Genomic DNA, 15,194 nt, shown 5'->3' with positions numbered 1-15,194 from the left:
ATCATAAAATTGGAGGAATCATAGAATTGGGAGGAAACCCCAAAGGGCATTTAGGAAGGAAGGATCATAGCTCCGTAGTAGAGCAGCTATTTTGCATGCAGAAAGGTCTAAGTTCATCTCCAGAGAGCTGATGCTAGTCAGTGTCTATCTTATAATGAAAGAACTTTCTTTGTTAAATAATTGAAGGGTGGAGGGGTATTGAGGCTGATTTGAACTAGTAGCCCTTTGACTCTACTTATCCTCAGCCTACCAGGTAAACCCAATAGCATTTCTTCGTCCTCTTCACCCAGAGGACATACGGCTTGCTTGTTCTTCCTTTTGCTTCAAATTTAGCTGAATAAACTTCTTTTATTATTTCATTCTCTCTTGCAAGATCGAGGTCATTCAGAGCTTTTGCTTGCCTGACCTTCATCTTGCAGCTGTTAGCTGCTGGTGTATCCCCTTCCTTCATGATTTATCATTTCCTCCATTTAGCAGATATGCCTTTCTGAACTCTCATCTCATCTATAAGATACTCATGCAGCCCACTGAGGCCTCCAACTTTTCTTTCTTGTTGGAATTGTCTGGAACTTGTTGGTATTCTCTGCCTTTGTGCCTTCAGTATTTCACCTTTAAGAAACTCCCATCCCTCTTGGACTCCCTTCTCTTTGAGTTTTTCTGGCCATGGGATCTCACCCATTTTCAAATACATCCAGATTTCCCATGTCTCTGTGTCATGAAACCCAAGAGAACATGATCACTCCCTTCCAAGGTTCCCAGTATTTCTAATTCAATGATGAATTCCTGCCAGTTATAAAGGACCAGGTCCAATATAGATGATCCCCTTATTGCTTCTTGCACCTTCTAGGCAATTAAATGATTAGTGAAGGAAAGTGAGGAATTTGTTGGATGTAACATTCTTGGGAGTGACTGACTGTCAACTGTTATCCAACAGCCTCCTCTCACCCCAGTTTAAGGCAAAGATGAACCAAGACTATAAGAGATGCTTTGTCATTTTATTAGTTGTCATGAAAGCAGGTAGATTCTACAACAGCAGAAACGTATCAGAGAGAGAGAAAAGAAAGAATCACACACATTGCGAGCGTCATGAAGGGACCATTCCTTGTTGGAGATGGCTCCTGGGCAAATGGCCGAGTGAATCAGGAAGATGAGTGCAAGGAGTCAACCAGCAGCCTTGAAGCCAGAGCTCCTGGTGGTGGAATTATTCCTTGGGCTGTATGCTGTAGACTCCCTGTTTGCATTCAGAGCTTCCCTTGGGGTTCTTCAGCATTTGCATTGCTTGGGATAGCAGCATTTGGAACCACAGCAGGAAGACCCACAGCACCCGGAACCATAGCAGGGGGGAGAGCAGCAGCAGGGGGAGCAGCAGCATTGCTTGTTAAGCAATGATGGAGTGCTTGCCTATTTGGCAATAAAATGATGGGCATGTCGGAAATCAAGCCTTTATCAGTAGAAACTGGCAACTCTCCCAGGCACCCGGCATGATTCTCTGTTGACCTCCCTGGCTGCATTCCCCAGCAAGATCCAGGCGAGGTCTCGATAGGCGATTCTTCTCAAACGTGAGAATAACACACCCTCTCTTTTCTGCCCCCTGGCAGGGGAAAGAGATAGACAGAAATGTATTTACATGCCTTTATTTCTGTCTTTGCAGCATTACAAAAAACGTGACTGCTCTCTTCAAGCTCCAGCAGTCTAGTGAAAAACACTTCCTGGACAGGAACAAACGGAATAGCTCATATTACACTCTGAGCTAATTCCGGTGCTTCGCACTGTGAATTGACGTCCCTCTGTTTCCCACGGGCAGTCCCAACATTCCCATCATGCTTACTTTTCAAGCTAGCACTTTGCAGCTGCATTGCATCCATATCGTAACAGGGCAGTATTTATCTAGATCCTTTACCGGAAGAGGCGCTTGCCCAGAAGCTCATGAGCCTCAAACAGGGAAACCAGACTGTGCCAGAGTTTTGCGTGGATTTTCAGATGTACATCCAGCTACTGGGATGGGAGAGAATATCCCTGGTTACGTTATACAAGGCGGGTCTGAATGAGCAGATTCTGGATGAACTGGCTGGGATGCCCCTACAGACTACACTGCAGGGTGATGGGGAAGCCTCCTTGCAGCTAGGACAGAGATTGCTGGAGCACACCAGGGTATGCTGAGGACAGGCAAAAGGACACGATCACTTCCTCCCATTTCCCCAGTACTTCCATTTCAAAGATCAATTCCTGCCTATTGGTGAAGACCAGGTCCAATATAGATTATCTCCTTGTTGCTTCCTTCGCCTTCTGGGCAATGAAATGATCAGTGAAGCAACAGAGGAATTTTTTTTTCTTTTTTTTTAATAAATATTTATTGAAGATTTTTTAATTGCCATACAAATAAAAAACAGAATAACACATATCATAACATATTTTCTTAACTTCTTTGGACTCCCTCACATCTCCCGCTCCTGCGTTCCTAATTTATAAATATCCAACCAGCAATTTATCCCCTTATTTCCATTCTTATTATCTATTTTTCCAATGTTATATCTCTAGTTTTAGATATCATTTATTCAAATCTAAAAAAATTAAATTTAGCCTAATAATTATCCAAAATTTGTCTTTTCTTAAATTTAACTTATCTTCATATTTCACTTCATCTAGCTTGATGGTGCCAAATTATTTATGATCTAGCATCCTTCTTAACATTCATATAATTTACAATGTTTCTGTAGGTAGGTCTTGAATTTCTTCCAATCTTCTTCTACCGTCTCCTCTCCCAGGTCTCGGATTCTGCCTGTCATCTCAGCCAATTCCATGTAGTCTATCAGTTGCATCTGCCATTCTTCCAGTGTGGGTAAATCTTGGGTTTTCCAATGCTTAGCAACGAGTATCCTTGCTGCTGTTGTTGCATACATAAAAAATGTTCGGTCCTTCTTTAACACCCTCTGGTCGACAATACCCAGAAGGAAGGCCTCTGGTTTCTTAGGGAAGGTATACTTAAATACCCTTTTCAGCTCATTATATATCATTTCCCAGAAAACCTTCACTCTAGGGCAGGTCCACCAGAGGTGAAAGAAAGTTCCTTCGTTTTCTTTACATTTCCAACACTTATTATCAGACAAATGGTATATTTTTGCAAGTTTGACTGGGGTCATATACCATCTATATATCATTTTCATAACATTTTCTTTCAAAGCATTACATGCAGTGAAATTCAGCCCAACGGTCCACAACCTTTCCCAGTCTTCAAACATGATATTATACCCAATGTCCTGTGCCCACTTTATCATAGCCGATTTGACCGTTTCATCTTGTGTGTTCCATTTTAACAGCAAGTTATACATTCTTGAAAGTACCTTAGTCTTAGGCTCTAACAATTCTGTTTCCAACTTCGATTTTTCCACCTGGAATCCTAACTTTTTATCAAGTTTAAAAACTTCTTTAATCTGAGCGTAATGTAGCCAATCTCGCACTTTGTCTTTCATTTTTTCCATACTCTGCAATTTCCAATTATCTCCATCTTTTTCTAATATTTCCCAATACTTCGGCCATTCGGCCTCCATATTGAGTCTTTTCCGGGCCTTAGCTTCCAATGGTGAAAGCCACCTTGGAGTTTTATTTTCCAATAAGTCTTTGTATTTTGTCCAGACATTAAACACTGCTTTTCTGACAATATGGTTCTTGAAAGCCTTGTTAATCTTAACCTTGTCATACCATAAATATGCATGCCAACCAAAAGCATTATTAAAACCTTCCAAATCCAGTACATCAGTGTTTTCGAGAAGCAGCCAATCTTTTAGCCAGCAGAAAGCTGCTGATTCGTAGTACAACCTTAAGTCTGGCAGGGCAAAGCCCCCTCTTTCTTTCGCATCAGTTAATATCTTAAACTTGATTCTGGGCTTTTTGCCCTGCCAGACAAATTTAGAAATATCTCTCTGCCACTGTCCAAAGCACTCTGTTTTATCCACAATCTGTAAAGTTTGAAACAAAAACAGCATTTTTGGCAATACATTCATCTTTATAGCAGCAATCCGGCCTAACAAGGAAAGTTTCAGTCTTGACCAACTTTCTAAATCTCTCTTAATTTCTAGCCAGCATTTCTCATAATTATCCTTAAATAGACTCAATTTTTTTGCTGTTATCAAATCAAATCAAATCAAAACTTTATTAGCAAAGCCAACAGGCCACAGCTATACAAGAATTAAAAATAGAAATAAGGATAAAAGGGAGAAAAGAACAAGCAAAAGGAGGTCCGTCAGATGAACAAGTCTGTCACTCAGATGGTGGCCCTCAATTTCATAGCTCTCTCGATGTACCTCGCGACCTTCTCTGTTATCTGACTATCCGTATCAGATAAGAGGAAATACAGTGTGATGTCTGGTGAACGGCCGGGGTTGGCGAGAATGAGTGGAGTAATAATCTCATTCCTTAGGTCTTTGTAAAGGGGGCAGGATAGGAGGACGTGGGACATTGTTTCCGTGTTACCATCTCCACATGGGCAGAGTCGTTTTTCAAATGGAGTCTTTTGGTAGCGACCTTCGAGTACGGCAGAAGGGAGAACATCCCATCTAGCCAATGTAAAGGCACGTCTGTATTTTGGGATGGTTAATTTAAACAAATATGAAGCTGGAGAATCAAAATGAGAAGGGGGAAAGTAGGTATACCATGGGCACAGTTTCTTTAAGATAGTCAGGTTGTTTTGCCGTTCAATGTCTTTCAGGCGCTGGCCTATTAGACTCTTTGCTTTAATGAGGCCCATTGATAGTAGGGACTGTGAATGCAGACCGCATGTAAGAAGTTTTTGATGCACAGTTTTGAACCACTTGCTTTTGTAAGGGTCTTGCATTACTAGAGGCAGTAAACCAGGTGGATTTAGATTAAGACGAAGCCAATAGTTAAATGTTCTTTGCCAGGTCTGAGTTTCTACAGATGGAAGGCAGGCCTCGAGTCGTAATACTGCGTTTGGAACACAGGAGGGGACGCCGAATATCTGCCTTAGGAATTTAGACTGAACAGTTTCAAGACTGGAGCAGTGGTTCCCCGTCCAGATTTGTGCCCCATACAGTAACTGCGCCAGAGGTTTTGCTTGAAAAACTTCAAAGGCTGCTGGGATGTATCTGCCCCCCTTCGTATAAAAGAAGCGGGACAGCATCTTAATACTTTGAGCTGCTTTTTCTTTGGCACATTTTTGATGGACATCCCAGGACCCGGTCGACTGGAAAACGATACCCAGATATTTGAAGGCTTTAACCTGTTCAATTGTCTGGTTATCCATCCTCCAGCTGTACTGTCTGTGTTTCCTTGCAAAAACCATAATTTTGGTTTTCTGGTAGTTTATTACCAGTTGCTCTCTCCTGCAGTATGCTGAAAATTCACCTATGAGCCTATTTAAGCCTATTCTTGTTCGAGATAGGAGTATCGCATCATCAGCATACAAAAGTACTGATATTGATTTGTCAGCCAGTTTGGGGGCGTGGAAGTCCGGAGATGACAAACAATTAACCATATCATTGATGTAAAAGTTGAATAAAACTGGGGCCAAGATACAACCTTGCTTGACCCCCTTGCAGACAGGAACTGGTCCTATAAGATGGCCATTTGACGAAGTTCTTACATGCAACACCGTGTCTTTATATAAACAGCTGATCAGAAATAATAGTCTTTTGTCTATACTTGATGTGCTCAATTTATCCCAGAGTCTTGCACGTGGAATTGAATCGAAAGCAGCCTTTAGATCGATAAAGGCTGCATATAGCACCCCACGGGATTTTTTGGCATATTTGTCAATAAAGTAGGCTAGGGTGAAGCAGTGGTCTATGGTGGACCTGCCTTGCCTGAAACCCGCTTGCTCTTCCGCTAGAATAGCTTCAGTTTCCAGCCAGCTAGTTAGCTTAATATAAAGATGTTTGGCATATAGTTTGCTGGGTATAGGCAGAAGACTGATTGGTCTATAACTCGCCGGGTCTGGCATAGGTCCTTTTTTGTAGATTGGAATAACTATTGCCTCAGTCCAACCATCTGGGAGTAAACCCGTTGAGTCGATCCAAGAAAATAAAGACGCCAGCAGGGGGGCCCACCAGCCAATGTTGGACTTCAGAAGTTCGGCAGGGATGTAGTCATTCCCTGGGGCCTTGTTGTTCTTTAATTGTGCGATTAAGTTCTCAACTTCCTTTACAGTTACTGGTGGCCAATGAGGTAGGTCCTCCAATTGAATACATAATTTGTAGTGTTGGACTTCCTGGTCATAGAACAAAGATTGAAAATGGCGCAACCACTCCATTGGTTCCACTGTACAGATGGAATTAGTACGCTCCTGGCCCAGTAGACCAGATATGGTTCGCCAAAAGCAAGTAGTATCTTTCTCGTGCGATGCCTTAACCAGACTGTGCCATGCGGCTCTTTCAGCTTCCAGTTTCTTTCTCCTTAGTAATTGTTTGTAAGACCTTCTCAGATAAATATAAGCATTAAGTAGGAGGGCAGTCCCTGATTTCCTATATCTCTGGTAGGCTGTTCTCATTTGACTCCTTGTTTGCCTGCACTCCAGGTCAAACCAACTAGCTCCGTCCTTTGCCCTCTTTGTAGCGGCGCTATGTATCACTGTTGTTAAATGGGATTTCAATCTTTCCAAAAGTAATTTAAAGCGTTCCATAATCGCATCTACTGAATTGCCTGACACAATAGCGGAGCGAATAAGCTTTAACTCCGCTGACTGAAGAAGGAGGGTTAGATTTTCATTCAGTATTGGGGACCATTTGAGTCTTTTGGGAGCAGGTATACCCAAATTTACAGAAGGTGTTTGCTGTTATGTTCACCCCTAGGTATTTTACTTTATTAACCACGTTTAACTCTGTCTCTTTCTGAAACCTTTCTGACTCTGTAACTGTTAGGTTTTTTTCCAGTACCTTAGTTTTTTGCTTGTTTAGTTTAAATCCCGCCACCCGACCAAACTCTTGAATCAATTGTAATACCCTTTTCGTGCTAGATTCTGGCTCCTGTAAAGTCAAAACCAGGTCATCTGCAAAAGCTTTAAGTTTGTACTGTTTCGCTCCGACCTGAATTCCTTCAACCAACCGGTCTCCTCTAATCATGTTCAGGAGCACCTCCAGGACCGAAATAAATAACAGGGGAGAGATAGGGCAACCTTGCCGTGTTCCTTTTTCAATATTAAACTCTTCTGTCACAGAGGAATTTGTTGGGAATTATAGTCTTGGGAATGTTTGAGTTTCAACAGTTATCCAAAAGCCTCCTCTCACCCCAGTTTAAGGGAAATATACACCAAACTATAAGAGATGCTTTATCATTTTATTAGTTGCCATGCAAGCAGGTAGATTCTAGAACAGCAGAAGGTTTAGAAATGTAGCAGCGAGAGAAAAGAGAAAGAGTCAAACACATTGAAAGTGTCATGAAGGCACCATTTCAAATGCCTTGCTAGAGATGTCTCCTAGGAGAATAGCTGGACGATGAGTGCAAGGAGTCAACCAGCAGCCTTGAAGCCAGAGCTCCTGGTGGTGGAATTATTCCTTGGGCTGTATGCTGTAGACTCCCTGTTTGCATTCAGAGCTTCCCTTGGGGTACTTCAGCATTTGCATTGCTTAGGATAGCAGCATTTGGAACCACAGCAGGAAGACCCACAGCACCCAGAACCACAGCAGGGGGAAGAGCAGCAGCAGGGGGAGGAGCAGCAGCAGGGGGAGCAGCAACACTGCTTGCAACAACTGGGGGAGCAGCAACACTGCTTGCAACAGCCACAGCCACAGCAGGGGGAACTGCAGCACTGCTTGCAGCAGCAAGGGGAGCAGCCACACTGGCAACAGCAGGACATCTTGAGGAAGAGAAGGAAGCTTGAGCAGAAGGAAATCAAGGGATCACCAGTTAACAAAGTGCTACATCATCAGATGTGTAAAGACACATTTTAGTGGTGTTTTGGATTAAGAGCTGCCTATTTCACATTGTTTTCCTCCTACTCGTGACACAGCTGAATTAATTTCCCTATATTAAACAAAGATTTGCTTGCTCTATATAGCATGGGAGAACCATATTCCACCTCAGTTGATATGAGAAAAAGTTTATATCTCTAGGGAAGTCACCACTGCAATAAGGAGTCCATTCAACAGCCCAGAGGCAGGGGAAATGGCCAGTCTGCAAAAAAAACAACTTATGAAAATGTAGCGTCCATCACGCAGATATGGTGAAGAGATAATTACATGATCCCATCAGATAAAACCCAAAGAACCTACAAGGAGTGATATTTAAAACAGCATGGATCTATGTATTAAAATATGTCAGTTGAGATGCTGAAATCTGAAATGCTAACAGAATCCAAATTGTGAGACTGTTGGCTCCTCTGTGCATTTGATTCAGATGCATTTCACAAGACATTTCACAAAATCTGAAACACTAACAAAATCCAGTTTTGAGACTGTTAACAGATTGATTTTTCAAGACCAGAGCCACTGGAGTACCTGCTCTGAATTTTTGTTTCCCTGCAATGAAGAAAATAAGAAAAATGAATAAATATTTGGAAACAAGCTTACCTTTGTTAACTATAGGAATTGGTGTGTGGATATTGGATCCAGAGAGTGAATAAAGAACTCCAGGATTGTGGACCATTTATATGCCTCTGTGAACCTTTCCTCAAGCCGTGGGGCTCTACTCATCAATGAGAAGCTCTACATTAAACCTTGACGTTGGCCTCCACCACACATTATTAGCTGGTTGTGTGATCTGTGACTATATTAACAACCTGTGACTGTATTCAGAAAGGGGCATTTATGGGATTAGTTTTAAAACAATTATGCTATGATGAACAGAAATAATGAGAGCTTCTCATTGAGATCCAGCACTTTTTTTATTTAGCCAGGAAAAATCCTCCAGTTCTTCTGATTCTACATCCCACCTCAAGCTGAAAGCACCTGACGTTTGTATTCATGGGTCCTGGAATTTGATCCTCATAACACATATTTATAGGCAATGAGCAAAACTGAATAGCATGTGCCATCTTTTATTTTTCTTAAAAAAGTAACTGAGCAGCACAGTGAATGGTAGCAGTTCACATGTTTTTATTTAATATGTAACTTTAACAAATGTTCATTAAACTAAGAAATTAATTACTAGACAAATACAAAACAGAACACCTCAGCGTAATTTTGACCTGACATCTGAATCATGCAAAAGCAATTGGCTTGCATCCAGCTGAGTTCTACTTAGAGTAGGAAAGTCTAAGTTAGCCATTTCTATGGAGTTTAATGGGCTTGCTCGGAATAAGACTTGCAATGGCTACTACTCAGTGACCTTAAAACAACTATCATCCTAAGTCCTTGTTTTATTAAAATCACTTTATACATGTTGCAAGGTTGTACTAAGAAAGAGTGGCCTAAATGTTGTGTCCACAGGTGAACAATCTGAATACTAAATCCCTTAGGCACCAGATCTTTGAGAGAAGCCCATATGATGCCTGTTCATCCAAACATATGTGATTTCAAGCAATCCCATAAGTGCCCCCTTTGGACAGAAGGGAGAATTAGAGTGTTACTACTGCAGAATATCCTTAATCACCTGACTTTAGAAAGGAAGGATGTGGACACAGTCAAGGATCACGCACCAGATGATTGTGTGGTAGAGGCCCATATTACGATTTAATGAAGACCTTGTCATCATTGGGTGGTTCATAATTGCTTGCGGAAGGGTTCACAGAGGTGTATATAAAGGCCCCCCATTCAGGAGTTCTTCACTCATTCACTGGATCCAACATCCACACCAATTCTGACAACTGAAAAAGGTATGTTCTGTGCCACTATTTCTTCATTCTTTTGGTCCCCTACATTTCAGGAAAGCTCTGGTTTTTCAGTGCAACTTGCTCAGTATTTATCTTACACTTGGTGACAAATCTTGGCCTCCTGCCACATGGGGAGTTGTGCATGAACAAAAGCTTGATTTCTTAGATGTTAATTCAAGTTCAGAATTTACTTCTCTCTTGGAAATGAGGGACTCAAGATCTCAATCAGGTCTTCTGGATACACCATTTCTTATAGAACATGTCTTTATACATTCACAGAGAAGCTAGGATCTTGCTTTCAGGCCTCAATTCTCTCAGCATTTTAGGATTAGAAATTTGCTTGCTATCGTCTTACAGAGAATCTAAAATAGTGTTGTTTTTCCTGACCAAGCATACATTTCATATTGATCTACAACTATAATGGTTGAATATAATTCATCTGTCACACATGTGTGTTCATGAGGAAACCAGCATGGCCTGCTTCTTCTGGTGGAGAAGGAGGTGGTTCCTGAACAATCTGTTGTGCATTTCCTGAAATGGCACAGCACACCTGAACGGAGCAAGAATCAAGGATCAATACTCTAGATAAGCAGAAGGGTAGAGATGCATAGCCAAGACAATACTGCACCCCAGCAGAAATGTTAGAATATTGCTAACCAAAATGTACTTTTAGGATCACTCAGAAGGAAACATGATGTGAAAATTATGTCTTTTCTGGTCACCTGAATGCAGAGCATCTGTCTACAGTGTTTTTAATATGGATGAGGACGTTGTGCTTGCTTAATGGGAAATCCCTTGAATCCTTTCAGCTCCGCCTTCCCTCTCCACCGCTAAGATGTCCTGCTGCTCCAATTGTTGCTGCGCTCCCTCCTGCTGCAAGTGCTGCTGCTGCCCCTGCTGCTGCTGCTCCACTCCTTGCTGCTGCTCCACTCCTTGCTGTTGCTGCACTCCTTGCTGCTGCTGCTCTTCCCCCTGCTGCTGCAACTCTTGCGGCTGTGGTTCCTGTGGCTGTGGATCTTGCGGCTGTGGTTCCTGTTGCTGCTATCCTAAGCAAGGCTGCTGCTGAAGAAGTTCAGTGAAGGGTTGAGAGCTGCTGCCTCCTCCATGCTGGTGGACTCCTTGGATTCATCTGTTCCTTTGTCTTAAGTTTATTCCTGCCTCCTTCTACAACCCTGGATTCTTCTCATCTCCTTCTTAGTTTGCTTTATTTTCCTTCAAGGAGGCATGCCAGTTGTCTTCTCCTTATCACCTTAGTTGTCTAGGGAGTCACTCTCCTTTCACCTCCTTGAATAACTCCTCTGTGAAAAGAAAACCTTTCCCAGTGGCCATTAATAAAAATTCTAAAGCATGGTACAGAGCCTTGTTGTGTTCCTTTGCCTTGAGATGCAGAATACGGCATAGATCCCCAAATAGGTGATCAGCTTTGCATTCTCTAAGTATCTCCAGCTGAAGAACTCCCAGCCTAGAAAGGATCACTAGCTCAGCTCCTGGGGAGCATATCTCCATCTCACGTACAATATTGGAAAGGGGGCCATATCTCATTGGGAGAGCACATGCATGGCACCCTGTCAGGGCTGGTTCAGCCCCACTAAAGAGTGACACCTTCATGACTAAGTAGCAATGGAGATGTCTTTCAAGCACAGCACATCTAAACATCTCCTTTGGCTATAACCACACCTTTCATTAAAATGACAAATCAGTTGGAAAGAAAACAAAGTCATCACCAGAGAAGAATAGCAACCACGCTGATGGAATGCAGTGAGATGGCAAAGCTGACTAGAAAACCCCGAAACCAAGAGGATAAAAGCTTTATAAAAGAATGGGGGAAATGTCTAAGTTATTTAGGAGACCAATGTAAACAGATGGAAACTAGAGCAGGATTCTGTCTCACTGGTAGTGTAAAAAAATATTAAGGACAATATGGTTTGATATAAAAATTGGAGTATGGATGCATTGTAGGCGCTCAAAACAAGACTCCATGGAGGGAAGTCTCTAGATTCGGAGAATCTCCTTATACAGATATGTTCTTATTAGTTTGTGTTTATTTGTACTTTGGTTTTATAAAACCAATAAAAATGATTTATATATAAAAAAGTATAACAGCAATTAAAGCAAGAGAAATATGTATAAAACAATCTGACTCAGCCTCACCCTACTAAAAGATGAGCAGAATATTAAGGTACAATAGTATAAGTGAATGAAAAAATTATTTGCAAATAGTGATGGTGACAGGGATGCCTCCTTGGGGAAAGCATTAGACATAGGGAGCGCCACCACTGGGAAGGCCTATTCTTATGTCTCCACCCTCCACGAACTTAACTACAGAGGGTTTGAAGCCCAATGCAGAAAGCAGCCAGGAACAGGGAGGCTTGGGTGTTAGGCAGGCAGAGGAGAGCTCGCAGCTGCAGAAATCAGCTCTTCCTGACCTTGATGGGCGAGGTGATAAGACAGTAGCTGAGAGCAACCTAGAACATGGCCAAAGCGTGCTAGAAGCTCAAATGGACACGGATAGACAAGGAGACAGTTTATCGAAAAAGGAAGGGGTTGGCACTAATCCAATCTCTCTGAGGAGTTGGCGAGTGGTAGGGCTTCTAGATAGGAAGCAAAACAAAAGACACAAGGGGCGTCGTTTCAATATATTATTTAGATACCGGAAGGAGTTTGACCAAACTGCGGGAGGCAGTGGAAGACAGGAGTGCCTGGCATGCTCTGGTCCATGGGGCCATGAAGAGTCGGACACGACTAAATGACTAAACAACAAACAAAGGAATTTTCAGAAGGGCCATCATGAGTAATGACGCTGGAGGCTTTGTGAGAGCCATCCAGAGCTATCTGTTGGTTTTTGCAATAAATCCTCCTTTTTAATTATCTACACTCACTGTGTTCCCAAACTGGGAGCCTGGACTCCTGACAGAATGACCCTTCTCTAAGTTCTTTGCCTTAGTTGGCAGAGGAAGGAGCCGATAACGGAAGAACAAGAACAGCTCCCCATGGCCGTGTCAGTGGGTGCAATTGAAGGACAGAACCCACCTGCAGATCCTTATCAGGTTCTTTGGCAGCAAAATCAGGAGTTGAAACTGCCGCTAACCAGGTTGGAAGGAGTGGGAGGGGGGCAGTCGGGGCAGCCGATAGAGGTATATGGGAGGCAGACGTCCAAGAGCCTCATACCCCCCCCCCCCCGATTTTCAGGAAAGCCTTCAGAGATGTGGCCTTCAAAACAGCAAGGACAGGGTGTCATTCCTCATTAGCCTAGTAGAAGAAGAAGAAGAGGAGTTTGGATTTGATATCCCACTTTATCACTACCCGTAGGAGTCTCAAAGCGGCTAACATTCTCCTTTCCCTTCCTCCCCACAACAAATACTCTGTGAGGTGAGTGGGGCTGAGAGACTTCAAAGAAGTGTGACTAGCCCAAGGTCACCCAGTAGCTGCATGTGGAGGAGCGGAGACGTGAACCCGGTTCCCCAGATTACGAGTCTACTGCTATTAACCATTACACCACACTGGCTCTCAGTAGAGGCAGGGGCTCGACACTTTGTGACTCCCTCAGGTTAAGCAATGATGGAGCACTTGCCAATTAGGATGCTTTCATAAAAATGATGGGCAGTATTTATCTAGATCCTTTACCGGAGGAGGCGCTTGCCCAGAACCTCATGAGCCTCAGACAGGGAAACCAGACTGTGCCAGAGTTTGGGGTGGATTTTCAGATGTACATCCAACAACTGGGATGGGAGAGAAAATCCCTGGTTGCATTATACAAGGAGAGTCTGAATGAGCAGATTCTGGATGAACTGGCTGGGATTCCCCTACAGACTACGCTGCAGGGTGATGGGGAAGCCTCCTTGCAGCTAGGACTGAGATTGCAGGAACATGCCAGGGTATGTTGAGGACAGGCAAGAGGACATGATCACTTCCTTCCAAGGTCCCCAGTACTTCCAATTCAAAGATCAATTCCTGCCTATTGGTGAGGACCAGGTCTTCTTGCTGCTTCCTTTACCTTCTGGGCAATGAAATGATCAGTGAAGCAACAGAGGAATTTGTTGGGAATTATAGTCTCGGAAATGTTTGAGTTTCAACAGTTATCCAAAAGTCTCCTCTCACCCCAATTTAAGGGAAAGATACACCAAACTATAAGAGATGCTTTATCATTTTATTAGTTGCCATTCAGGCAGGTAAATCCTACAACAGTAGAAGGATTAGAAATGTAGCAGCGAGAGAAAAGAGAAAGAGTCACACACATTGAGAGTGTCATGAAGGCACCATTTCAAATGCCTTGCTAGAGATGTCTCCTAGGAGAATAGCTGGAAGATGAGTGCAAGGAGTCAACCAGTAGCCCTTGAAGTCAGTACTCATGGTGGTGGGATTATTCCTTGGGATGGATGTTGTAGACTCCCTGTTTGCATTCAGAGCTCCCCTTGGGGTTCTTCAGCATTTGCATTGCTTGTGATAGCAGCATTTGCAGCCACAGCAGGAAGACCCACAGCACCCGGAACCACAGCAGGGGGAGCAGCAGCACTGCTTGCAACAACAGGGGGAGCAGCCACACTGGCAACAGCAGGACATCTTGAGGAAGAGAAGGAAGCTTGAGCTGCATGAAATCAAGGGATCACCAGTTAACTAAGCGCCACATCGTCAGATGTGTTAAAGACACATTTTAGTGGTATTTTGCATTAAGAGTTGCCTATTTCTCATCATTTTCGTGACACAGCTGAATTTATTTCCCTATATTAAGCAAAGATATGCTTGCTCTATAAAAATTTGCTTGCTCTATAAAGCATGGAAGAAACATGATGAATGCTGATGAATGCTGAAATGGACCAATTTGTCCAACCAAGAATTCAATAGTGATTCTGCCTTCATTGTAAATCCAGGACTATTTTGCTTTCTGTGTTAAGGGGAATTCAGAGTTTTTCTCAAGTATAAAATAAACAACAGCCTAGAGGAAATTCAGATTCTACCATAGCTGGATGCATATTACACATGGGCTGGTTATATCTATGTGTTACATTTTTTATGCTGCTGACATCATTTTATATATCTATTTCTCTAAAATGCATGGAATATTCTTCATTTGATATGAGAAAAAGTTATTATCTCCAGGGAAGTCATTACTTCATAGTTGCCCTGAGGACTCCAGTTATCAGCCCAAAGATGGCTTAAATGGTCAGTCCTCAGAACTAAAAATTGCAAATCCATGAAACAGATATGGTGAAGAGATAATTCAATGGGACCATCTACTTTGGCCTTTACCATGCCAACGAACCTATAAAAAGTCAGTTATAGAAAACACTTTAGCTTTATGAAATAAAATATGCCAGTTGAGATGCTGAAATCTGGAACACTAAAAAAAATCCAGTTTTTGAGGAGATTTCACCCCTCCCATATCCAAGAATCTCCTGACTCTACAGAGAGGAGGAGCAATGTACTGCTCTCTACT

At 42.6% G+C, this 15,194-nt stretch overlaps 1 long non-coding RNA gene across 1 annotated transcript; it reads left to right on the top strand.

Annotated features, from left to right (window-relative positions):
- The first annotated feature begins 9,724 nt into the window (after positions 1-9,724).
- On the top strand, positions 9,725-11,113 carry LOC309330187. The gene is made up of 2 exons (XR_014151356.1): positions 9,725-9,763; positions 10,570-11,113. It is a non-coding gene; the product is annotated as an uncharacterized lncRNA (long non-coding RNA).
- Positions 11,114-15,194: the final 4,081 nt, after the last annotated feature.

This window comes from Podarcis erhardii (genome assembly GCF_964252035.2).
Source record: "Podarcis erhardii genome assembly, chromosome: 15".
Taxonomy (NCBI): domain Eukaryota; kingdom Metazoa; phylum Chordata; class Lepidosauria; order Squamata; family Lacertidae; genus Podarcis; species Podarcis erhardii.
This window is presented reverse-complemented; position numbering and strand designations above follow the sequence as displayed.